Genomic DNA, 27,725 nt, shown 5'->3' on the forward strand with positions numbered 1-27,725 from the left:
ATATTAGAATCAGATCTGTGTCCTCTTGGAACAATTTCCGAAGGACCTCCGAGATTAGCCTGACTGGAGGGAAGGCATAGGAGAGATTGAAAGACCAAGGGTTTGCAAAGGCGTTGATCCCGAGGGACTGATCCCATTGGTTCAGGGAAAAAAACCTTTTGGTTTTGCTGTTTGTTTGAGCTGTAAAAGGTCCACTTCTAGAAGGCCCCACTTGGCCGCAGTTTCTGCAAAGTCCCTTGGGTTGAGGGACAGATTGTCCCGACACACCTGGTGGTGGCTGAGGTGGTCTGCTAAGACATCCTGAGTCTCCTTCAGATGAATAGCTGAAATGGAGGCAAGATGCAGCTTGGCCCAAGATAATATTTTCTGGGCTATGCACTGTAACCCCCGACTCTGTGTACCTCCTGTTTGTTGAGGTTTGCCACCATAGCCATGTTGTCGGATCGAATCTGCAGAGGACTTCCCTTTATGTCCATCTGAAAAGACCTCTAAGGCTTTTTGTACTGCCATGAGTTCTTTCTGATTTGACAAGGTCTGTGCTGCGTCTGTGGTTATTCTTTGTGATACTTGAATAACCCAGTTTTAGTCCCTTTGTAAGGTGAAGAGGTGGGAACTTTCACCTTCAGTTCCAAGGAATCTGGAAATCCGTCCCAGTTCTTTAACAGGAACCATTGGAGGGGACGCTGTTGGTACCGTGCACAAGGGACATCTGGAAAACAGGAGGTCATGAGGCCTATGAATCTTGTTATGTACCTGAGTGAGACCCACTGGTTGGTTTGTTGATCGTCCATCTCAGTGACTCAAGGAACTCCTGAATTGTTTGGAGGTCTTTTTCCAGCTTCTGATCTGAATCCGCCTCTACCAGGAGGTCGTCCAGGTAGGGGATGATCCTAATGGACTTCAGTCTCAGCTGGGCTAAAACTTCCCTCAGGACCTTAGTGAAGATACGAGAGGCTGAGGATAACCCGAAGGGCCGCGCCCGAAACTGATAGTGGCTGACCTCTGGTCCTAGCTTCATTGCTAGTCGTAGGAACTTCTGGTGAGCCAGGTGAACGGGGATGTGAAAAATAAGCATCCTTTAAGTCCAGTGTAGTCTTGAAACATTTCGGATACAGCAGGCTTCCTATGGAATGTACCGATTCCATGCGAAAAATGCTTGTACCTTATCGAGAGATTTTAAAAGTGCATAGATTTAAAAGTCAATCGATAATTTCCCTGAGGGTTTTCTAATCACAAAACTGTGGGAGTAAAAAACCCTTAGCCCTGTTCCTCCTTTCAATACCCTCTGATCTACTAAGTTTCCGTGAAGACTTAGAGCAGCTGCTTTGACTTGATCCTTGGGGAGACTGGTAATTTCTCTGGGAACTGAAATCCAGTCTGTACCCTGTGAACACTAGGTCCAAATTTAAAAAGGGATCGATTTCTACTGTGGGACCCACTCTGCGAAAGGAGTCCTTGCGGTTTGGCGGGGTGCTGAGGAGGGTTAACAGGATGCTCCCCCTACCCCTACCTTTGTGTCCAGTCCAGTGTTTCTTGAACACGGCCTGAAGCTCACGTGGCCCTTGCTGTTTTGCCCCTGCCCCGAAAGAACTTTCGGGTATATGGGGATTTTTTATTTTCCAGAATTGACTTATTTTTGTCAGCAGTACGTTCCAGAGCTTCTGTCAGCCCGGGGCCTGAAGAGATGGTCACCTGTAAAGAGGAGACCACAGAGGCGTAGTTTGGAAGTACAGTCACCAGACCATGACTTGAGCCAGAAACTTCTCCTGCAAGACTGAGGTTCTGGCTGTTATTCTAACCGCCCCAGCGGATGAATCAGCCAAAGAACTCACTGCTAAGAGATTGATTGCCAGTGATTGGTAACAGGATCACACATGAGTTGTCTGTTCAGGGTGGTGGGGGAGATTGGTGTAATCCGCACTCATCCTCCTCCTCCTCCTCCTCCTCATCCTCCTCCTCACCATCCTCCTCACCGTCCTCCTCCTCCTCATCCTCCTCACCATCCTCATCCTCCTCCTCATCCACATCCTCCTCATCATCCTCCTCATCCTCCTCCCCATACTCCTCCTCTCCATGCTCCTCCTCATTATTCTCCTTACTGTCCTCCTCCTCCTTCTCAACCTCCTCATCATCCTCCTCCTCATCGTCCTCCTCCTTATCCTCCCCACCATCCTGCTCAACCTCCATGACCTTAAAAATCCTCCTCCTCATCCTCCTTCACCTCCTCCTCACCACCCTTCTCCTCCTCCTTCTGATCCTCTTCATCCTCCTCCTTCTCATCCTCTTCCTCCTCAACCTCCTTTACCGCCTCGTCCTCCTCCTTCTCAAACTTCTCCTTATCATCCTCCTCCTTCTCATCCTCCTCATCCTCTTCCTCCTTATCATCATCATCGTCATCCTCCTCCTCCTCCTCCTCACCATCCTCCTTCCCATCCTTCTCATCCTCCTCCTTCTCATCATCCTCCTCATCATTCTCCTTCTCATCCTCCTCCATTTCATCCTCCTTCCCAGCCTCCTCCTCCTTTGCATCCTCCTTCTCATCCTCCCCCTCCTCATCATCATCATCCTCATCCTCTTCACCATCCTTCCTATCATCCTCCTCCTTATCCTCACCATCCTCCTTAACATCTTTCTCCTCATCCTCCTTATCCTCCTCATCAGCCTTATTGTCCTCCTCATTGTTATTCTCCTCCTCCTCATCATCTGCCTTTTTTTCCTCCTCGTCCTCCTCCTCCTCATCTGTCTCATCATCATCCTCCTCCTCATCATCTGCCTCATCCTCCTCATCGCCATGAAATGGAGGGGAGAATAAGGATAAAGCTGATGATAAGGAGGATGAGGTGGATTATAAGGAGGAGGAGAAAATGCTAATGCCGAGGAGGCTGATGAGGAGGCAGATGATGAGGAGGATGAGGAGGATGAGGATGATAAGGTGGAGGCTCATGATGAGGAGGATGAGGCTGATGAGGAGGATGAGGTTGATGATGAGGCAGAGGAGGAGAATGAGGCTGATGATAAGGATGATGAGGATCAGGATGAGGAGGAGAATAAGGCTGAGGATGATGATGAGGAGAATAAGGCTGCTGAGATGGAGGATGAAACTGATGATAAGAATGATGGTGAGGGGGAGAATGAAATGGAGGAGGAGTAGGCTGATGAGGAGTAGGATGGGTTTGATGATGATGAGGCTCCTGATGAGGAGGATGAGGCTGATGATGATGAGGCTCATGACGAAGACGATGAGGCTGATGATGAGGCAGAGGAAGAGAATAAGGCTGATGATGGAGGATGAGGCTAATGATGAGGCGGCGGATGAGGAGGCTGATGATGATTGGGATACCCCAAACCAGTGGCGTAGCGTGGGTTGTCAGCGTCCGGGGGAAGGTAAGTAATTTGTGCCCCCTACACAAATCTACTAGACCACTACATTGACACCTACACTGACCTACCTGACCACTACACTGACCTACCTGATCACTACACTGACCTACCTGACCACTACACAGACCTACCTGACCACTACACAGACCTACCTGACCACTACACAGACCTACCTGACCACTACACAGACCTACCTGACCACTACACTGACCACTACACAGACCTACCTGATCACTACACTGACCTACCTGACCACTACACTGACCTACCTGACCACTACACAGACCTACCTGACCACTACACAGACCTACCTGACCACTACACTGACCACTACACAGACCTACCTGATCACTACACTGACCTACCTGACCACTACACTGACCTACCTGACCACTACACAGACCTACCTGACCACTACACAGACCTACCTGACCACTACACTGACCTACCTGACCACTACACAGACCTACCTGACCACTACACAGACCTACCTGACCACTACACAGACCTACCTGGCCACTGCACTGACCTACCTGACCACTACACAAACCTACCTGACCACTACACTGACCACTACACAAACCTACCTGACCACTACACTGACCACTACACAAACCTACCTGACCACTACACAGACCTACCTGACCACTACACAGACCTACCTGACCACTACATAAACCTACCTGACCACTACACAAACCTACCTGACCACTGCACTGACCTACCTGACCACTACACAAACCTACCTGACCACTACACAAACCTACCTGACCACTACACAGACCACTACACAAACCTACCTGACAACTACACAAACCTACCTGACCACTGCACTGACCTACCTGACCACTACACAAACCTACCTGACCACTACACTGACCACTACACAGACCTACCTGACCACTACACTGACCTACCTGATCACTACACTGACCTACCTGACCACTACACAGACCTACCTGACCACTACACAGACCTACCTGACCACTACACAGACCTACCTGATCACTACACTGACCTACCTGACCACTACACAGACCTACCTGACCACTACACAGACCTACCTGACCACTACACTGACCTACCTGACCACTACACAGACCTACCTGACCACTACACAGACCTACCTGATCACTACACTGACCTACCTGACCACTACACAGACCTACCTGACCACTACACAGACCTACCTGACCACTACACTGACCTACCTGACCACTACACAGACCTACCTGACCACTACACTGACCTACCTGACCACTACACAGACCTACCTGACCACTACACTGACCTACCTGACCACTACACAGACCTACCTGACCACTACACAGACCTACCTGACCACTACACAGACCTACCTGACCACTACACAAACCTACCTGACCACTACACAAACCTACCTGACCACTACACAAACCTACCTGGCCACTGCACTGACCTACCTGACCACTACACAAACCTACCTGACCACTACACTGACCACTACACAAACCTACCTGACCACTACACTGACCACTACACAAACCTACCTGACCACTACACAGACCTACCTGACCACTACACAGACCTACCTGACCACTACATAAACCTACCTGACCACTACACAAACCTACCTGACCACTGCACTGACCTACCTGACCACTACACAAACCTACCTGACCACTACACTGACCACTACACAAACCTACCTGACCACTACACAGACCACTACACAAACCTACCTGACAACTACACAAACCTACCTGACCACTGCACTGACCTACCTGACCACTACACAAACCTACCTGACCACTACACTGACCACTACACAAACCTACCTGACCACTACACTGACCACTACACAAACCTACCTGACCACTACACAAACCTACCTGACCACTACACTGACCACTACACAGACCTACCTGACCACTACACTGACCTACCTGATCACTACACTGACCTACCTGACCACTACACAGACCTACCTGACCACTACACTGACCTACCTGACCACTACACAGACCTACCCGACCACTACACAGACCTACCTGACCACTACACTGACCACTACACAGACCTACCTGACCACTACACAAACCTACCTGACCACTACACTGACCTACCTGATCACTACACTGACCTACCTGACCACTACACAGACCTACCTGACCACTACACTGACCTACCTGACCACTACACTGACCTACCTGACCACTACACAGGCCTACCAGTGGGACAGGTGGGGGGCAGTGGGAAAGGTTGGGGGGGCAGTGTAACAGGTGGAGGGGCAGTGTGACAGATGGGGGAGCAGGGTGACAGGTGGGAGGCAGTGTGACAAGTGGGGGGTAGTGTGACAGGTGGGAGGGCAGTGTGAAAGGTGGGGGCAGTGTGACAGGTGGGAGGACAGTGTGACAGGTGGGGGGCAATGTGACAGGTTGGGGGCAGTGTGACAGGTGGGCGGGCAGTGTGACAGGTGGGAGGGCAATGTGACAGGTTGGGGGGCAGTGTGACAGGTGGGTGGGCAGTGTGACATTTGGGGGGGCAATGTGACAGGTTGGGGGGCAGTGTGACAGGTGGGCGGGCAGTGTGACAGGTGGGAGGACAGTGTGAAAGGTGGGAGGGCAGTGTGAAAGGTGGGAGGGCAGTGTGACAGGTGGGAGGACAGTGTGAAAGGTGGGAGGGCAGTGTGAAAGGTGGGAGGGCAGTGTGACAGGTGGGAGGGCAGTGTAAAAGCTGGGAGGGCAATGTGACAGATGGGAGGGCAGTGTGACAGATGGGAGGGCAATGTGAAAGGTGGGAGGGCAGTGTGACAGGTGGAGGGGCAGTGTGACAGGTTGGGGAATAGTTTGACAGGCGGAAGTGTGACAGGTGGGGGGAGGAAGTGTGACAGGTGGGGGGAGGAAGTGTGACAGGTGGGGGGAGGAAGTGTGACAGGTGGGGGGAAGTGTGACAGGTGGGGGGAAGTGTGACAGGTGGGGGGAAGTGTGACAGGTGAGGGGCAGTGTGACAGGTGGGGGGCAGTGTGACAGGTGGGGGGAGGCAGTGTGACAGGTGGGGGGGCAGAGTGACAGGTGAGAGGGCAGTGTGAAAGGTGGAAGGGCAGAGTGACAGGTGAGAGGGCAGTGCGAAAGGTGGAAGGGCAGTGTGACAGGTGGGAGGGCAGTGTGACAGGTGGGGGGGGCAGTGTGACAGATGGGAGTGCAGTGTGAAAGGTGGAAGGGCAGTGTGACAGGTGGGGGGCAGTGTGACAGGTGGGAGAGCAGTGTGAAAGGTGGAAGGGCAGTGTGACAGGTGGGGGGGCAGTCTGACAGGTGGGAGAGCAGTGTGAAAGGTGGGGGGGGCAGTGTGACAGGTGGGGGGGAAGTGTGACAAGTGAGGGGGCAGTGTGACAGGTGGGGGGCAGTGTGACAGGTGGGGGGAGGCAGTGTGATGGGGGGAAGTGTGACAGGTGAGGGGGCAGTGTGACAGGTGGGGGGCATTGTGACATGTGGGGGGGCAGTGTGACAGGTGGGGGCAGGCAGTGTGACAGGTGAGGGGGTAGTGTGACAGGTGGGGGGGGCAGTGTGACAGGTGAGGGGGCAGTGTGACAGGTGGGGGGAGGCAGTGTGACAGGTGGGCGGGCAGTGCAAAAGGTGGGAGGGCAGTGTGACAGGAAGGAGGGCAGTGTGACAGGTGGGGGCAGTGTGACAGGTGGGAGGGCAGTGTGACAGGTTGGAGGGCAGTGTGACAGATGGGAGGGCAGTGTAAAGGTGGAGGGCAGTGTGACAGGGGGGGAGGCAGTTTGACAGGTGGGGGGAGGCAGTGTGACAGGTGAATAGCCTTTTCCATGTAATTCAGATTTTGCACAGTGACCCCGCATCTCTGGAAGTCAGCAATTGGTGACATGGTGTCACTAATGTGATAGTGAGGATTATCAATGAACATGACCAAATAGAAATCATATAAAAGCCCAACTCCAACCAAAGGTTTACCTGAATTTGGGATAGAGTTGAGTGGATTACAGTTTCTGTCAGACTTCATCAATTCTTCTGTGCCCTTTAGACTGTCGGGGGGAGCTGCAGATGGAAGGGAGTCACCCCCAAATTCTGCTGCGGCAGATTTATTTTAACCAAATATGAAGTCCCGAAGAAGATGCCTTCCCAACGTCACAGAACAAAAAGCATTCCTTCTGACCATGACCATGGGATCGTTCTGGACATGATGTGATCCTTATATGCTGTGATCCTACTAACCATGGTGTGATCCTACTGACCATGGTGTGATCCTACTAACCATGGTGTGATCCTACTAACCATGGTGTGATCCTACTAACCATGGTGTGATCCTACTAACCATGGTGTGATCCTACTAACCCTAATGTGATCCTACTAACCATGGTGTGATCCTACTAACCATGGTGTGATCCTACTGACCATGGTGTGATCCTACTAACCATGGTGTGATCCTACTAACCATGGTGTGATCCTACTGACCATGGTGTGATCCTACTAAACATAATGTGATCCTACTAACCATGATGTGATCCTACTAACCATTGTGTGATCCTACTGACCATGGTGTGGTCATTCTCACGCCCTGATGGTCTTTTTCCCTAAGATCCTCTGAAGATAAATCTTCAGGTCTGACCCCATAACACCCAGGTTTTGGGGTTAATAAGCTGTAGGTAAAGGTGGAGCTCAGTGGACCTCACAGCTGGCATTTCATTGGTTTCCAGAAGAAACGAAGCCCAATCCTGAGATGGAAGATTTGTGCTCTGGAGGTGAGGATTGTTTTTATTGAAGAGAAGTTTCATCTGTGGAGGTTTTCTGTCTTCCATTCTTTGTCAGTAAAGGTTTTCCATGGAAATTATTATTTTGGGGTCCTTTAGCTACAAATGTTGGATTTTATGGATCGGCTTCATAACGTTTCTCGATGGAGAAGTAGAAGATTTTATTTCATTATGGTGTCTGATGTCTTCCCATCTATGACCCCAAATAAACCACTCAGCTCTGCCTACCCAGAATGCAGCAGCCGAGGAAATAGACTTTCTATAGGTTTACATTATATCTGTCCCAGGCCTTCTGCAGCTAATTATCAAATGGCCCAGAGCAAGGAAAATATTATCTTCTACAAACTGCTGCTATTCAGGGAAAGAAAATGAGATATTTCTGAATGATAAAGCCGGAATAACCGGCACGGAGCTCAGCTGCAGTCATCTACAGGATTGCCAACCGCCATCAAAGGAACTAATTGAGTAACCGCTATGCTTTCCCTGGTGTCGGTCCTCCAGCAATGCCCCATACTAATAAAGAATGGCAATCCACCGCCTTATTACCCCGACTGATGATAAGTGACTGTCCAGCGGCTGTGAAATGGCGGTGACAAGGATATTCGGCCACAGCCAATCTGCCACAGACACGGAACCAAAACCAACCAAGGAGATTCTTCTGAAAATAACCCGTATTGTACCGGCACAGCGCCAAGACTGGCTGCCAGTCCAATGCCCTCTCTATGGATCTGAAATTACCCAAAACACAGATGTGTCCCTCCTCTGGAAATGACCAAATCATCTGACTTTCCTGTCTGCAAAGAAGGAGTGATGAGGGATGCCACGCTCAGTAGAGGAGGAGTGAGGAGAAAGGGTACGCTCAGTGGAGGAGGAGTGATGAGGGATGGTACACTCACTAAAGGAGGAGTGATGGCATGCTCAGTTGAGGAGTGATGATGGATGGTGCGCTCAGAAGAGGCGGGGTAATGAGGAATGGTACACTCAGTAGGGGAGGAGTGAGGAGGGACGGTACACTCAGTAGAGGAGCAGTGATGAGGGGAGGCACACCGAGTAGAGGAGGAGTGATGAGGGACGGTACACTCAGTAGAGAAGGAGTGAGGAGGGACGGTACACTCAGCAGAGGAGGAGTGAGGAGGGACGGTACACTCAGTAGAGGAGCAGTGATGAGGGGAGGCACACTGAGTAGAGGAGGAGTGATGAGGGATGGTACACTCAGTAGAGGAGCAGTGATGAGGGGAGGCAAACTTAGTAGGGGAGGAGTGATGAGTGGGGGTGTGCTCAGTAGAGGAGGAGTGATGGGAGACGGTACAATCAGAAGGGGAGGAGTGAGGAGGGATGGTACACTCAGTAGAGGAGCAGTGATGAGGGACGGTACACTCAGTAGAGGAGGAGTGAGGAGGGACGGTACACTCAGTAGAGGAGCAGTGATGAGGGACGGTACACTCAGTAGAGGAGGAGTGAGGAGGGACGGTACACTCAGTAGAGGAGCAGTGATGAGGGACGGTACACTCAGTAGAGGAGGAGTGATGAGGGACGGTACACTCAGTAGAGGAGCAGTGATGAGGGACGGTACACTCAGTAGAGGAGCAGTGATGTGGGACGGTACACTCAGTAGAGGAGCAGTGATGAGGGGAGGCACACTGAGTAGAGGAGGAGTGATGAGGGATGGTACACTCAGTAGAGGAGCAGTGATGAGGGGAGGCACACTTAGTAGGGGAGGAGTGATGAGTGGGGGTGTGCTCAGTAGAGGAGGAGTGATGGGAGACGGTACAGTCAGAAGGGGAGGAGTGATGAGGGACGGTACACTCAGTAGAGGAGCAGTGATGAGGGACGGTACACTCAGTAGAGGAGGAGTGAGGAGGGACGGTACACTCAGTAGAGGAGGAGTGATGAGGGACGGTACACTCAGTAGAGGAGGAGTGGTGAGGGACGGTACACTCAGTAGAGGAGCAGTGATGAGGGACGGTACACTCAGTAGAGGAGGAGTGAGGAGGGACGGTACACTCAGTAGAGGAGTGATGAGGGGCGGTACACTCAGTAGAGGAGGAGTAATGAGGGGCAATACACTCGGTATAGGAGGAATGATGGGGGGGGTACACTCAGTAGAGGAGGAATGATGAGGTATGGTACACTCAGTAGAGGAGGAGCGATGAGGGGCGGTACACTCAGTAGGGGAGGAATGATGAGGGACGGTACACTCAGTAGAGGAGGAGCGATGAGGGACGGTACACTCAGTAGGGGAGGAGCGATGAGGGGCGGTACACTCAGTAGAGGAGGAATGATGAGGTATGGTACACTCAGTAGAGGAGGAGCGATGAGTGGCGGTACACTCAGTAGGGGAGGAGTGATGAGGGGCGGTACACTCAGTAGGGGAGGAGTGATGAGTGGCAGTAAACTCAGTAGAGGAGGAGTGATGAGGTATGGTACACTCAGTAGAGGAGGAGTGATGAGTGGCGGTACACTCAGTAGAGGAGTGATGAGGAATGGTACACTCAGTAGAGGAGGAGCGATGAGTGGCGGTACACTCAGTAGGGGAGGAGTGATGAGGGGCGGTACACTCAGTAGGGGAGGAGTGATGAGTGGCAGTAAACTCAGTAGAGGAGGAGTGATGAGGTATGGTACACTCAGTAGAGGAGGAGTGATGAGTGGCGGTACACTCAGTAGGGGAGTGATGAGGAATGGTACACTCAGTAGGGGAGGAGTGATGTGAGACGGTACACTCAGAAGAGGAGGAGTGATGAGGGAAAATACATCCTGTAGATAAGGAGTGATGAGGGGCAGTACGCTCAGTAGGGGAGGAGTGATGAGGGGAGGTACATTCAGTTGAGGAGGAGTGAGGAGGGGTGGTACATTCAATACAGTAGAGGAGGAGTGAGGAGAGTATTTCAGCAGAATATTTCAGGAGAGGAGGGATAAAGGAAGGAGCAGAGTCCTCCAGCAGAGCAGAGTATTTCAGGAGAGGAGAGTTATAAAGGAAGGAGCAGAGTCCTCCAGTCCTTAGATGTGTCGGGTGTGAGGAGTTTCTCCTGCTGAGAGTGTGAAGCTGCTCCAGGTGTTCTGTGTGAGAGGGGAGTGTGGTGAAATCTATCCCAGCCCTCCTGGCTCCTTCCTGGGGAAGCCAAGTAAGGCCAGCGGGGCCTCTCCTGCTGGAAGCTTGCAGCCATCCCCTGGGCCGATAAGTTACATGCCTGCCCCTGCACAAGCCATGGCTGGAAATCTCTTTGCCCCTGTGCCATTCATGGCTGGTGATCTCTCTGCCCCTGGACAAGCCATGGCTGGTAATCTCTTTGCCCCTGGTGAGGATGAAGATGTGGAGTCCATTCGGGAGCGAGTGGTGGCCGGGATTAAGGTCCTGAATAAGGAGAGAGACCAGCTCTACAAACTCAGAGCCGAGTTGAAACCTCTGCGAAAGCAGCGGGAAGGTTTGTACAGCCGGAACCGTGGATCCATGGATTCAGAAATCCAGTTGAGTAAAGTCTGGGTGGAAAAACAGGAAACCATTGTGGCCATGATGGAAGGCAGAGATGGGCCTTTTAAGGAGAAGTTTTGTAATGACCGGAGATTTACAAGAATAGCAAAGATGGAGGTGGAGGAAGAGACCCCCAGTTCTGACCCCCTGCCCCTCAGGGTGAGGTAAGAAGCCCATTGCCTTCTCTGGGTTCAGGAGGCATGCTGAGAGTGATCCAGGTAATGGAGTCTCCAATACGGGAGGATCAGCTGGTGTTTGATGGTGAGGAGAACTTACTTGACAATGTGCCTGATAAGGTAAAGCCTAGCAAACCACAAGTAATGTATAAAACTGGCACCAGTTGCTGTTTCACAAAAGTCAACTGTAAAAAAGATAACCATCATCCTCACTAATGAGAGTGTTCCTGCTCGGGACCTAGAGGTCTGGTAAAGAATTATGGTGAGGTTTTGACAAGGCTAGAAAAAATCCTTGATGAACGTGACATCTGGACTGGGGGTTGGTCGGTAACGGTCAGGTTGGCCAGGGATGGGAATGTTGTCCGTCACCTGCCCTCCTCGGCTTTCATAGGGAGGGATAGGATGACTATTTTTTATCCTGGTCAGCCAAAGCTGTGTCACCGCTGTGGAGAAAATTTTAGCTCCTCCTGTTCAGCCTTAATATGTTCAGTGTGTCGGGGACAGGGTCATGTGGCCAGGGACTGCACCCAGGCGATAAGGTGCAACCTGTGCCTGCGCCTTGGCCACCCCTACAGCCGATGTCCGGAGGCCTGGCACAATATGGAGAAGGAGGTAGTAGATGAACTGTTGAGGCTGGACGGGATGGAGGATGAGGCCCCTGGTGTACCATCCTCCTCTGCGGTGACGGACCCCCCTGGTCCTGTTCAGGATACCTCCCCAGTTTCTGTGGCCAACTCTCCTGTGTCTGTAAGTATTCCTTCTGTGTCTGTCTCTGTGTCCCCCCAGCCTACTGTACCCGCTCCTCTTGTGTCAGAACCTTCCAAGTCTGTGCCCCCCTGAGTTGGTTATCCCCCATGAGTCTTCCCCTCATAAGTCTGACTTAAAGGAACCCCCCCCCTCACCAGGAGTGGTAGAGGGTACCAAAAAGAGTGCTTCTGCTTCTTCTGTAAAGAAGTCTTCTATGAATACTTCACAGAAAAAGCAAGAGATTAAAAAACATCTCTGAATCTGACCTGCAGTACCTGGAGGAGAGAAGGAAGGTTGTGAGGCAAAGAGACAGGCGGTGAGGACGGAACAGGGACAGGAAGCCCCAGTGACTGTCTCCAACCGGTATAGGGCTTCTACATGGGATATTTCCTCATCTGGGGCTTCTTCAGAGTGTAGCACCCTACTAGGTAGGTGCTAGTGAGGACATGGCTCGGTTTGGCAGGGGGTGAGTGTAGCACCCTCCTAGGTAGGTGCTAGTGAGGACATGGCTCGGTTTGGTGGGGGGTGAGTGTAGCACCATCCTAGGTAGGTGCTAGTGAGGACATGGCTCGGTTTGGTGGGGGGTGAGTGTAGCACCCTCCTAGGTAGGTGCTAGTGAGGACATGGCTCGGTTTGGTGGGGGGTGAGTGTAGCGCCCTCCTAGGTAGGTGCTAGTGAGGACGTGGCTCGGTTTGGCGGGGGGTGAGTGTAGCACCCTCCTAGGTAGGTGCTAGTGAGGACATGGCTCGGTTTGGCGGGGGGTGAGTGTAGCACCCTCCTAGGTAGGTGCTAGTGAGGACATGGCTCGGTTTGGCGGGGGGTGAGTTTAGCACCCTCCTAGGTAGGTGCCAGTGAGGTCATGGCTCGGTTTGGCGGGGGGTGAGTGTAGCACCCTCCTAGGTAGGTGCTAGTGAGAGAGTATAGTTTTTGGCTCTGTCTGATCAGAAGAGCAGCAGGGAAATCTATATTGCTTTCTGTCTACCAGAGAGCAGGATCTGTGAGTTAGGTCTGCTCATGGTGCTCAGTGTGGGATTCATCTGGTCTAGGGAGTGTTTCAGACTGGTCCAATAGGTAGGCATATTGGACAGTGGAGGAAATCTGACCAATGGGTACACAGGCTTTGATACAGCCCCAGTGATTGGCACGGACTGATTGTCTCGGTGCATTGTGAGGTGTGGTATAAAAGCCAGGAGCACATGTGCTGCAGGGTCTTTGGCTGGTGAGCAGAGTCCCGGAGGGAGGGTGGCGGCTGCCTCCTCCTCTGTAGCAGTGCCACATGGTCACAGACGGTCAGCCTGGGGACCAGAAGGAAGGATCTGAACGTGGAGGTGCATGAGAGCTGACTGGAGGGGTAGAGACACTGGAGACCCTCGAAAAACAGTGTCATGCGTAAAGGGGATCGTGTCTAGGGGTCTGACCTGATGGGAGGCCACCCCAGTGTAGGATAGTCAGAGGATGGGTATCAGTGTGTCAAGTGAAAGGGGATACTAGGCAGGTATCCTGAAGATAATCTATCCAACCAAGTCATCTGAACAGAGACTTGATCTAAATTCATCTAGTGGTAAGGTGAATCATTTCCAGATAGGAGTCCTTATCCATTGTGGATAGTTCAATTTGGAGTATCCCACTATTCTCTTCTCCCATCCCTATTTAAAATAAAATACCAAAAACAACTACAAACCCCTGGACTGATCACTGACTGAGCCAAGGAGTAAAGAGTTAAATTGTGTATGCTGCTGTTGCTTTCGGTAACCCAGGGAGATCTCAATTTGAACAATCCAGCAGTCCTCAAGGGGGCAGTGCTACAAGAGCAAAGTTCAGATTCAGAAATGGAATTGGAGGAGGCTTCAAGAAAGAGAGAGGCTTCTGGTGATGAGCAGCAGAGGGGAGCTAAGAAGCAATCCACCCAATAACCCAAATGGCGGTTCCCCCTCCGTTAAAAGTGGTGACAATAAATGTCACCAGCATTAAGTCGGTAAGAGCTCGTTCTATGGCCTTCTTTTTGTTCAGCCAATTAGATGCTGAAATTTTATTTTTGCAGGAGACTAGGCTCACCTCCTTGGCAGATATTCTTATGGCCAAGAGAGAGTGGAGGTATGGTCCATCTTACTGGTCTCTTACGGCGGGGTGGCGGTGTTGTTTAAAACCAGCATGGTAACTGTCCGGCGGGTTATTGAGGTGGAGATTGGGAGATGTATGGTCTTAGACGTCCTTGTGGGAGGGCAGGACCTGCGTCCTAATTAATTATTGAACCCTCCTAGATAGGTGCTAGGTAGGGAGAGTAGTTTTGGCAAAACATAGCTGCACTCACTACTTAGGCCTGTTCAGTGTGTCTGATGTTTATTAATCTGGGCTGAGGGAGTGTCCCCACTGTGTCCAATAGGAAGGCCTGTTGGACAGTGGAGGAAACCCAGCCAGTGACACACAGGCTTTTGTAGCTGTCTCGTGGGTTGGCACGGACAAGTGGTGCATCCTGGGATATACTATAAAAGCCAAGGACACATGTGTCAGGGTGTCTTTGGGTGGGAATCCAAGTCCCAGAAGGAGGGTGACAGAAGGGTGACGGTTGTCTCCTCTTCTGAAGCTGTGGAAGGTGGTCACAGGTAGTCGGCCTGGTGATCCAGAAAGTGTGGCTGAACCAAGAGGTCCAGTGGAAGCTGTCTAGTGGAGTTGGAGGCAACAGTGGTTCTGGAAAAACAGTGTCCGTGAGTACAGAACAACTTGCCCAGAGGTCTGCCAGGAAGGGGACCACTCCAGAGTCAGCGGTCGGGGGTCAGCACACAGGCATTGAGAGTAAAGGGGTTGCCAAGTTAGAACCCTGAAGAGAATAACCAAGCAGGAACCTTTAAAGTATCTTCACTTCAGTGGCAAGCTGAAGCAGTGGCCTTGCCGCATTCTACAGTTAGCTGTCCTGAAGACTGTGAATAGTTAATAGTTGGAGTATCCCACTCATCCCTTCTCCTATTCAGGTTCCAAACAAAAACACAAAAACCAAAGTTGCTACGGGTAACCTAGGGGATTCCAGAAAGTGTAATTCTCAGCAGTCCTCTAGGGGGCAGTGCTACATAATATTTATGGGCCGCACACAAAGTGGGACAGGAAATGCCTTTTTACAAGGATCAAGCCATTTCTTTTTACATCCCGGCAAGTGGTTTTTGGAGGTGACTTTAATACTGTGACTAGGCCCAAGGACAGGAAGGACTTCAATGACAGGCTGGGATATGATAGCGTTTTTTTAAATAGTATGGTTAGGGATGCTGGTCTTGTGGATGTGCACATTAAGCACCTTCCGGATGACACAGGGTTCACCTTTCATCGAGGTAATAGTCAGAGTAGGATAGATAGGAGGCCTCTGCTTTCTCACCCCCAGTGGTGCAGGCAGTGGAGTTCTCTGATCACTGTATGCTATCTGTGGTCTTGAATGCTTCAGACTTCCCTCAGAGGGGCAAAGGCATCTGGAGATTAAATTCGACTCTCCTTGAGGAAGAACATGTTAGACAATCCTTTGAGGAATTCTTTCAGGCACAGGTGACCATCCTGGACTTTTGTAGCAGCAAGGCTGAGTGGTGGGAGCTGACCAAAAAGAGGATTGCTGGATTCTTCAGGGGCCTAGCCAATAAAAAACAGTTTAATAGATACATGACCTACCAACGTTTGCGGAGGAAGCTGGATATTCTTGTCTCGAGACAGGGGCGTAACTACAGGGGTTGCAGGGGTTGCAATCGCAACCTGGCCCCATGCTCAAGGGGGCCCATGTGGCTCCCCTGTACACCTGAATAGGAGGGGTGGCGGGGGCAGCATGTAGAGAAATCACTGTCCTCCTTTTTCCTTCTGTAGCTGCAGGAGGAAAATGGAGGAGATTGGTTCCTCTGTACGCTGCCCCCGCCACCCCTCCTATCCAGTATACTTGTGTTCTGCTGTCTCTGGGCCCCTGTGTGCTCCCCTGGTCCCCCCCCCCTTCTGTGCTGCCCCCCCTTCAGAATTCTCCCTTCCCTCACCGTAATAAAGGGCCCCGCAACTAGAGTAAAGGGCCCCAGGGCGCCAGGGGTCCAGGGGGCCCTTCATGGTTTCTTGCACCGGGGCCCTGAAGGTTCTAGTTACGCCTCTGTCTCGAGAGGAGGAGATCCTGGGGCAATCTCTGAAGTGAAAATCCTCCTCAGGAAGTGTCAATATGACCGGCATACCTCTTTGGTTCTGGAGCGGGACTATGGGAAATACCACTCGCCTGACCCTTACCAGAACTGCAAACAGGGTGTAGCTGTTAAGATGGTCGTTGGCCTTAAGGATAGTACAGGTTCCTTGACAAAGTCCAGGTCAGGGATCCTGGAGGTCGTGAGGTCTTTTTATGCTGAACTTCTTGGGAGGAAAGAGCTTGACCGAGACAAGATGGAAAGCTTTTTGGACTCTACTCCAGGTCTAAATGGTGGAGATGTCCCTTTGATGAATTTGACAGAAGGGATCACAGTTGAAGAGGTGACGAGGGCAATTGAACAGCTTGCCATCAAAAAGTCACCTGGACCGGATGGTCTGACGGCTGAGTTTTACAAAGTCTTTAAGTCTATTCTGGCCCCACATTTGGTAGAGATTTTTAACAGTTGTCTTGCTGAGGGGGTGCTTCCCCCTTCCATGAGACACTCAGCTGTGATTCTTCTTTCAAAAGGTAAAGATCCTTCGATGATTGAGAATTGGCGCCCCATCAGCCTTCTCAATGTCGATAGAAAGGTGCTGGCGAAGATACTTTTCTAGCGCCTATCGGCAGTAGCAGAGTCTTTGCTTTCTCGCCATCAGCACTGTTCGATCCAGGGTAGGAGCACCTTCACAGCGGTTTTAGCTGTCCGGGAGGCCTTGGAGCAGTGCAGGGCTGCAGGCTGGGGAAAGTATTTACAGGCATTGGATCAGGCAAAGGCTTTCGATCGTGTCAACCATGAGTACCTGTGGTTGCTCTTTAGTAAGTACGGTCTGCCGGGTGGTTATGTCGATTGGTTAAAAGTCTTGTATAAGGGGGCAGAAAGCTTCCCTCTTGTTAATAGTTGGGTTGGACAGTCCTTTGAGGTTGGCTCTGGGGTGCGCCAGGGTTGTCCCCTGAGTCCCCTGCTCTATGTGTTTGCAATCGACCCCTTCATCAGGAGGCTAGAGAGCAGCATGTTGTGTGGGGTACCAGTGGGAATCCCGGGTGAGCCGCCTTTGAGGGTTGTTGCCTATGCGGATGATGTGTCAGTGATTGTCACTGGGGCAGATGAAGCGGAGGAGGTGGTCTCTCTGACATCACGGTACTCTGAAGCATCAGGCTCCAAGATCAATCAGGAAAAGAGTGAAGTTTTCTGGATGGGAAAGGAAGGTGAGGGGTTTGATCTCCCGGACACCTTTCCAGTGCCCCAGGAAAAAATTAAGATATTAGGCATTGAATTTGGACCTGGCGATTATGGCCTCAATAACTGGGAAGGCAGGCTGGAAGTTGCCAATACTAAGATGGTCAGCTGGAAGAGATGGAAGTTATCTCTGAGGGAAAGGGTTGATCTGATTAAGACTTACCTGATACCGATCTTCTTGTATGTCAGCCCTGTCTGCATCTTGCCAGTGTCTCTCTATGCTAGGATCTATAGTGTGTTCTTCCAGATGCTGTGGGGGAACAGACTGAACCCCATCAAGAGGAATGTCACCTATCTATCCAGGAGGGAGGGTGGCTTAGGTATGGTCAACCCCGTTCTTTTATTTTCGCTGCTATTTCTCAAGTTTAACATTGGTAGTATGCTTGCAGTGGAACCTCCTGGATGGGCAGGCATGTTTAGATCTTGGTTTAGGCCTTTTCTGCGACTTTGGGAAGAAGGTGGCCAAGTGAAGAATCTCAGGGGTCATCGTGGTCAGCTTCCAGCCTATGTCGCTCCGTGTCTGAAGTTGCTGCGGCAGTGGCGACTGTCGGCTGAAGATCTCAGATCCTTATCCTTATGAGCCGAGTCTTGAGCGAAGTATGACCCACTGGCCTTAAGGGATTGCCCAGGCCCAATTTTGAGGTAAGGGTTAAGATTGATTAATTTGGCTAGAGTCCCCCTTAAATTCAGGGATCTGGCCTGGTTGTGCTTCCACGGGAGGCTCTATGTTCGGGGCAATTTGAAATTCCGCAGTGGGGTGGATCGTGGTTGTCCTCGGGAGGAATGTTCAGGTGAGGAGGAGACTATGGACCATTTTCTGCTTCGTTGCCCTTTTAACATAGAGGTATACAAACAGGTGGGGCGGGCCCTCGGTGTTCCTTTCCTCTCCAGGCTGGGTTATGCTGAGTGGGTGTACGGAGCATTCAATACTGGTGGGGGCTTTTGTTTGGATACACTTTTTTTAGTTAGTTTAGTAGTCCGTTATTACACATGGAACGCACGGTGTCAGGTCACCCTTCGGCGTAAAATCCTTCCTGTTCAGGTGGTGGTGTGTGACATTCTGCATGAGGTGGGGAAGATTCGGGCGCTTGAGAGAGACAAGTGGGGTCAGAGGGCTTGGCTGAAGGCGTGGAGGGGTTTCAAGCCTCCCTGACTGCCAGGAGTCTCTTTCCCGGGTGTGGCTTTCTGTCTCTTATCACCCTAGATTTTTTTCTTAATGCTCAGTTTTTGATAAATGGCTGCATACATAGGTGATGGGTTGTGCCTCTTAGGCCCTCTCTGCTGCTTTATGTAAATAGTTTTCTAAGAATGTTGGAAGTGGATTATGTATATATTGTATATATTCTGCACATGGATGTGAATTCCTTTGTTTTCTGCTAGGATATTGTACTATAGTTATAAGAGAGGAGAGGAGGGAAGGAGCAGAGTCCTCCAGCAGAGGACGGTGGGGGGAAGGAGAGGAGTATGGGGAGGGGAGTATGGAGGGGGGAGAGGAGTATAGGAGCGGGAGAGGAGTATCAGGAGGGAGAGGAGTATGGGGGAAGGGAGAGGAGTATAGGAGGGGGAGAGGAGTATGGGGGAGGGAGAAGGGTATGGGGGAGGGAGAGGAGTATAGGGGAGAGGAGTATAGGGGGAGAGGAGTATAGGAGGGAGAGGAGTATGGGGGGGGGAGTATGGAGGGGGGAGAGGAGTATAGGAGCGGGAGAGGAGTATCAGGAGGGAGAGGAGTATGGGGGAAGGGAGAGGAGTATAGGAGGGGGAGAGGAGTATGGGGGAGGGAGAAGGGTATGGGGGAGGGAGAGGAGTATAGGGGGAGAGGAGTATAGGAGGGGGAGAGGAGTATAGGAGAGGGAGAGGAGTATGTAGGGAAGGAGAAGAGTATGGGGGGAGGGAGAGGAGAATAGAAGTGGAAGAGGAGTATGGGGGGAGAGGAGAGGAGAGGGAGAGGACTATGGGAGGTAGAGTAGTATGGGGGAGGGAGAGGAGTATGGAGCAGGGAGAGGAGTATGTGGGGAGGAGGAGTATTGGGGGGGAGGGGAGTATGGGGGAGGGAGAAGAGTATGGGGGAGGGAGAGGAGTATAGGAGAAGGAGTTTCGGGGGAAGTATCGGGGAGGGGAAGAGGAGTATCGGGGGGAGAGGAGTATCAGGGGGAGAGGAGTATAGGAGGGGGAGAGGAGTATAGGGGGGAGAGGAGTATCGGAGGGGGAGAGGAGTATCGGGGGAGAGGAGTATAGGGGGGAGAGGAGTATCGGGGGAGAGGAGTATCGGGGGGAAGAGGAGTATGTAGGGAAGGAGAGGAGTATCGGGAGGAGAAGAGTATGGGGGGGAGAGGAGTATCGGGGGAGAGGAGTATGGGGGGGAGGAGTATAGGGGGGGAGTATGGGGAGGAGTATGGGGGGAGAGGAGTATCAAGGGGGAGAGGAGTATGGAGGAGGGAGAGGAGTATGGGGGGAGAGGAGTATCGGGGGGAGAGGAGTATGTAGGGAAGGAGAGGAGTATCGGGGGGAGAGGAGTATAGGGGAGAGAGGAGTATCGGGGGGAGAGGAGTATGTAGGGAAGGAGAGGAGTATCGGGGGAGAGGAGTATCTGGGGAGAGGAGTATCGGGGGGAGAGGAGTATAGGGGGGGAGTATGGGGGGGAGAGGAGTATCGGGGGGAGAGGAGTATAGGGGGGAGTATGGGAGGGAGAGGAGTATCGGGGGAGAGGAGTATGGAGGAGGGAGAGGAGTATGGGGGAGGGAGTGGAGTATGGGGGGAGAGAAGTATCAGGGGAGGGAGAGGAGTATGGGGGAGGGCGAGGAGTATAGGGGGGAGATGAGTATAGGAGAGGGGGAGGAGTATGTAGGGAAGGAGAGGAGTATAGGGGGGAGGGAGAGGAGAATAGGAGTGGAAGAGGAGTATGGGGGGGGAGAGGAGAGGAGAGGGAGAGGAGTATGGGAGGGAGAGTAGTATGGGGGAGGGAGAGGAGTATAGGAGGGTGAGAGGAGTATGGGAAGAGGGAGAGGAGTATGGAGCAGAGAAAGGAGTATGGGGGGAGGGAGAGGAGTATGTGGGGGGGGGTATTGGGGGGGAGGGGGGTATGGGGGGGAGGGGGGGAGGGAGAGGAGTATGGAGCAGGGAGAGGAGTATGGGGGAGGGAGAGTATGGAGCAGGGAGAGGAGTATGGGGGAGGGAGAGGAGTATGGGGGAGGGAGTGGAGTATGAGGGGAGAGAAGTATCGGGGGAGGGAGAGGAGTATGGGGGAGGGCGAGGAGTATAGGGGGGAGATGAGTATAGGAGAGGGGGAGGAGTATGTAGGGAAGGAGAGGAGTATGGGGGGGAGGGAGAGGAGAATAGGAGTGGAAGAGGAGTATGGGGGGGAGAGGAGAGGAGAGGGAGAGGAGTATGGGAGGGAGAGTAGTATGGGGGAGGGAGAGGAGTATCGGGGGGGAGAGGAGTATGTAGGGAAGGAGAGGAGTATCGGGGGGAGAGGAGTATCGGGGAGAGAGGAGTATCGGGGGGAGAGGAGTATGTAGGGAAGGAGAGGAGTATCGGGGGAGAGGAGTATCGGGGGGAGAGGAGTATAGGGGGGGAGTATGGGGGGGAGAGGAGTATCGGGGGGAGAGGAGTATAGGGGGGAGTATGGGAGGGAGAGGAGTATCGGGGGAGAGGAGTATGGAGGAGGGAGAGGAGTATGGGGGAGGGAGAGGAGTATGGAGCAGGGAGAGGAGTATGGGGGAGGGAGTGGAGTATGGGGGGAGAGAAGTATCAGGGGAGGGAGAGGAGTATGGGGGAGGGCGAGGAGTATAGGGGGGAGATGAGTATAGGAGAGGGGGAGGAGTATGTAGGGAAGGAGAGGAGTATGGGGGGGAGGGAGAGGAGAATAGGAGTGGAAGAGGAGTATGGGGGGGGGGAGAGGAGAGGAGAGGGAGAGGAGTATGGGAGGGAGAGTAGTATGGGGGAGGGAGAGGAGTATAGGAGGGTGAGAGGAGTATGGGATGAGGGAGAGGAGTATGGAGCAGAGAGAGGAGTATGGGGGGAGGGAGAGGAGTATGTGGGGGGGGGGGTATTGGGGGGGGAGGGGGGTATGGGGGGGAGGGAGAGGAGTATGGAGCAGGGAGAGGAGTATGGGGGAGGGAGAGGAGTATGGAGCAGGGAGAGGAGTATGGGGGAGGGAGAGGAGTATGGAGCAGGGAGAGGAGTATGGGGGAGGGAGTGGAGTATGAGGGGAGAGAAGTATCGGGGGAGGGAGAGGAGTATGGGGGAGGGCGAGGAGTATAGGGGGGAGATGAGTATAGGAGAGGGGGAGGAGTATGTAGGGAAGGAGAGGAGTATGGGGGGGAGGGAGAGGAGAATAGGAGTGGAAGAGGAGTATGGGGGGGAGAGGAGAGGAGAGAGAGAGGAGTATGGGAGGGAGAGTAGTATGGGGGAGGGAGAGGAGTATAGGAGGGTGAGAGGAGTATGGGAAGAGGGAGAGGAGTATGGAGCAGAGAGAGGAGTATGGGGGGAGGGAGAGGAGTATGTGGGGGGGGTATTGGGGGGGAGGGGAGTATGGGGGGGAGGGAGAGGAGTATAGAGCAGGGAGAGGAGTATGGGGGAGGGAGAGGAGTATGGGGGAGGGAGAGGAGTATGGAGCAGGGAGAGGAGTATGGGGGAGGGAGTGGAGTATGAGGGGAGAGAAGTATCGGGGGAGGGAGAGGAGTATGGGGGAGGGCGAGGAGTATAGGGGGGAGATGAGTATAGGAGAGGGGGAGGAGTATGTAGGGAAGGAGAGGAGTATGGGGGGGAGGGAGAGGAGAATAGGAGTGGAAGAGGAGTATGGGGGGGGGGAGGAGAGGGAGAGGAGTATGGGAGGGAGAGTAGTATGGGGGAGGGAGAAGAGTATAGGAGGGTGAGATTAGTATGGGGAGAGGGAGAGGAGTATGGAGCAGGGAGAGGAGTATGGGGGGAGGGAGAGGAGTATGTGGGGGGGGAGTATTGGGGGGGAGGGGAGTATGGGGGGGGAGGGAGAGGAGTATGGAGCAGGGAGAGGAGTATTGGGGGGGAGAGAGGAGTATGTGGGGGGGGGAGTATTGGGGGGAGGGGAGTATGGAGAAGGGAGAAGAGTAAGGGGGAGGGAGAGGAGTATAGGAGAAGGAGTGGAGTATCGGGGGGGGAGTATAGGGGAGGGGAAGAGGAGTATCGGGGGGAGAGGAGTATCGGGGGGAGAGGAGTATAGGAGGGGGAGAGAAGTATGGGGGAGAGGAGTATCGGAGGGGGAGAGGAGTATCGGGGGAGAGGAGTATTGGGGGGAGAGGAGTATGTAGGGAAGGAGAGGAGTATCGGGGGAGAGGAGTATCGGGGGGAGAGGAGTATCGGGGGGAGAGGAGTATGAGGGGAGAGGAGTATAGGGGGGAGAGGAGTATCGGGGGAGAGGAGTATCAGAGGAGTATCGGGGGGGAGGGGGAGTATGTAGGGAAGGAGAGGAGTATCGGGGGGGAGGAGTATTGGGGGGAGAGGAGTATAGGGGGGGAATATGGGGGGGAGGAGTATCGGGGGGAGAGGAGTATCGGGGGGGAGAGGAGAATGTAGTGAAGGAGAGGAGTATCGGGGGGAGAGGAGTATGGGGGGAGAAGAGTATCGGGGGAGAGGAGTATAGGGGGGCGAGTATGGGGGGGAGAGGAGTATGGAGGGAGAGGAGTATCGGAGGAGGGAGAGGAGTATGGGGGGAGAGGAGTATCGGGGGAGAGGAGTATTGGGGGGGAGAGGAGTATGTAGGGAAGGAGAGGAGTATCGGGGGGGAGGAGTATCGGGGGAGAGGAGTATCGGGGGGAGAGGAGTATGTAGGGAAGGAGAGGAGTATCGGGGGGGAGGGGGAGTATGTAGGGAAGGAGAGGAGTATCGGGGGGAGGAGTATTGGGGGGAGAGGAGTATAGGGGGGAATATAGGGGGGAGGAGTATCGGGGGGAGAGGAGTATCGGGGGGGAGAGGAGAATGTAGGGAAGGAGAGGAGTATGGGGGGAGAGGAGTATGGGGGGAGAGGAGTATCGGGGGAGAGGAGTATAGGGGGGCGAGTATGGGGGGGGAGAGGAGTATGGAGGGAGAGGAGTATCGGGGGAGGGAGAGGAGTATGGGGGGAGAGGAGTATGGGGAGGGGAGAGGAGTATGGGGAGAGAGGAGTATGGGGAGGGGAGAGGAGTATAGGAGGGGGAGAGGAGTATGGGGAGGGGAGAGGAGTATGGGGAGGGGGAGAGGAGTATGGGGGAGGGAGAGGAGTATGGGGGGAGGAGTATCGGGGGGGAGAGGAGTATGGGGGAGGGGAGAGGAGTATAGGAGGGGGAGAGGAGTATGGGGGAGGGGAGAGGAGTATAGGAGGGGGAGAGGAGTATGGGGGAGGGGAGAGGAGTATAGGAGGGGGAGAGGAGTATAGGAGGGGGAGAGGAGTACGGGGGAGGGGAGAGGAGTATAGGAGGGGGAGAGGAGTATAGGAGGGGGAGAGGAGTATGGGGGAGGGGAGAGGAGTATGGGGGAGGGGAGAGGAGTATAGGAGGGGGAGAGGAGTATAGGGGAGGGGAGAGGAGTATGGGGGAGGGAGAGGAGTATGGGGGGAGGAGTATCGGGGGGGGAGAGGAGTATGGGGGGAAGGGAGAGGAGTATTGGGGGGAGAGGAGTATGGGGGGAAGGGAGAGGAGTATTGGGGGGAGAGGAGTATGGGGGAGGGGAGAGGAGTATAGGAGGGGGAGAGGAGTATGGGGGAGGGGAGAGGAGTATGGGGGAGGGAGAGGAGTATGGGGGAGGGGAGAGGAGTATAGGAGGGGGAGAGGAGTATGGGGGAGGGAGAGGAGTATGGGGGAGGGGAGAGGAGTATAGGAGGGGGAGAGGAGTATAGGAGGGGGAGAGGAGTATGGGGGGAGGGGGTTCTGGGAATATTCAGTGTTTATTCTGGGTATAATTGGACGGTGATGAGATGCGGGATTCCGGGTGATGTAATCGGTCGCCATGGTAACTGTCGGCGCGCTGCGATGGAGGGAATTTTCGGCACATTATGGAGTCTCCTGGCTGCGTCGGTGTTGATGTTTGTGTGGGGGAGGGGGGACGAGGTTACAGATATCTTGTATATGTAGAGTTGAGGCTGGGCTGGGGAGCTGACAATTATTTGCGGTTATGGAGTGACATTGAGCTATGCAGTGACACCGAGCAATGCGGTGACACCGAGCTATGCAGTGACACCGAGCTATGCAGTGACACCGAGCAATGCAGTGACATCCAGCTATGCAGTGACACCGAGCTATGCAGTGACACCGAGCTATGCAGTGACACCCAGCTATGCAGTGACACCGAGCAATGCAGTGACATCCAGCTATGCAGTGGAATAACATCCTTACAGGAAGGCTCCAATTTACACGCTGACCTCAATGCTCTGTATAATTGGGTGACTGTGAGGAAGATGAGGTTTAATGTTCATAAATGTCAAATTCTTCACTTGGGGGCTAAGAACATACATGTGTCATACATGCTAGGGGGACTACAACTGAGGGAATCAATGGTGTCAAAGGGTCTGGGGGAGTCAATGGTGGAGAAGGGTTTGGGGGAGTCAATGGTGGAGAAGGATCTGGGGGAGACAATGTTGGAGAAGGATCTGGGGGAGACCATGGTGGAGAAGGGTCGGGGGGAGTTACTGGTGGAGAAGGGTCTGGGGGAGTCAATGGTGGAGAAGGATCTGGGGGAGTCAATGGGGGAGAAGGGTCTGGGGGAGTCAATGGGGGAGAAGGATCTGGGGGAGTCAATGGTGGAGAAGGATCTGGTGGAGTCAATGGGGGAGAAGGATCTGGGGGAGTCAATGGGGGAGAAGGATCTGGTGGAGTCAATGGTGCAGAAGGGTCTGGGGGAGTCACTGGTGGAGAAGGGTCTGGGGGAGTTAATGGGGGAGAAGGATCTGGGGGAGTCACTGGAGGAGAAGGATCTGGGGGAGTTAATGGGGGAGAAGGATCTGGGGGAGTCAATGGTGGAGAAGGGTCTGGGGGAGTCAATGGTGGAGAAGGATCTGGTGGAGTCAATGGTGGAGAAGGGTTTGGGGGAGTCAATGGTGGAGAAGGATCTGGTGGAGTCAATGGTGGAGAAGGGTTTGGGGGAGTCAATGGGGGAGAAGGATCTGGGGGAGTCAATGGGGGAGAAGGATCTGGTGGAGTCAATGGTGCAGAAGGGTCTGGGGGAGTCAATAGTGGAGAAGGATCTGGGGGAGTCAATGGTGAAGGATCTGGTGGAGTCAATGGTGCAGAAGGGTCTGGGGGAGAGACACAGGTGGACAATGATCTGGGGGACACAATGGCGGACAAGGATCTGGGGGGGTCAGTGGTGCAGAAGAATGTGTCTGGGGGAGTTAATGGTGGAGAAGGATCTGGGGGAATCCATAGTGGAGAAGGATCTGGGGGAATCCATAGCGGAGAAGGATCCGGGGGAATCCATAGAGGAGAAGGATCTGGGGGAATCCATAGAGGAGAAGGATCTGGGGGAATCCATAGAGGAGAAGGATCTGGGGGAATCCATAGCGGGGAAGGATCTGGGGGAATCCATAGTGGAGAAGGATCTGGGGGAATCCAAAACGGAGAAGGATCTGGGGGAATCCATAGCGGAGAAGGATCTGGGGGAATCCATGGTGGAGAAGGATCTGGGGGAATCCATGGTGGAGAAGGATCTGGGGGAATCCATAGTGGAGAAGGATCTGGGGGAGTCAATGGTGGACAAGGATCTGGGTGTTCTGGTAGATCTTAAGCTTAACAATACCATTCAATGCCAAGCTGCTGTTTCCTTCTTGTATAACAGAGGCATGGACTCCAGAGAGAGAGATATCCCCCCCCCCCCCCTCTGTACAATCATCAGTAAGACCTGATCTGGATATCGGGGAACTGGAGAAAGTGCAGAGAAGGGCAACCAAACTGATAAGAGGCATGGAGGAGCTCAGCTATGAGGAGAGATTAGAGGAACTGAATTTATTCTCTCCTGAGAAGAGGAGATTAAGGGGGGATATGATCTCCATGTATAAATACATAAGGGGGGATATGATCACCATGTATAAATACATAAGGGGGGATATGATCACCATGTATAAATACAAAAGGGGGGATATGATCACCATGTATAAATACATAAGGGGGGATATGATCTCCATGTATAAATACATAAGGGGGGGATATGATCTCCATGTATAAATACATAAGGGGGGGATATGATCACCATGTATAAATACATAAGGGGGGGATATGATCACCATGTATAAATACATAAGGGGGGATATGATCTCCATGTATAAATACATAAGGGGGGGATATGATCTCCATGTATAAATACATAAGGGGGGGATATGATCACCATGTATAAATACATAAGGGGGGGATATGATCACCATGTATAAATACATAAGGGGGGGTATGATCACCATGTATTAATACATAAGGGGGGATATGATCACCATGTATTAATACATAAGGGGGGATATGATCACCATGTATAAATACATAAGGGGGGATATGATCACCATGTATTAATACATAAGGGGGGATATGATCACCATGTATAAATACATAAGGGGGGATATGATCTCCATGTATAAATACATAAGGGGGATATGATCTCCATGTATAAATACATAAGGGGGGATATGATCACCATGTATAAATACATAAGGGGGGATATGATCACCATGTATAAATACAAAAGGGGGGATATGATCACCATGTATAAATACATAAGGGGGGATATGATCTCCATGTATAAATACATAAGGGGGGGATATGATCTCCATGTATAAATACATAAGGGGGGGATATGATCACCATGTATAAATACATAAGGGGGGGATATGATCACCATGTATA

The sequence above is a fragment of the Pelophylax lessonae genome, assembly GCF_965119305.1.
Source record: "Pelophylax lessonae genome assembly, contig: HAP1_SCAFFOLD_452, whole genome shotgun sequence".
NCBI lineage: Eukaryota > Metazoa > Chordata > Amphibia > Anura > Ranidae > Pelophylax > Pelophylax lessonae.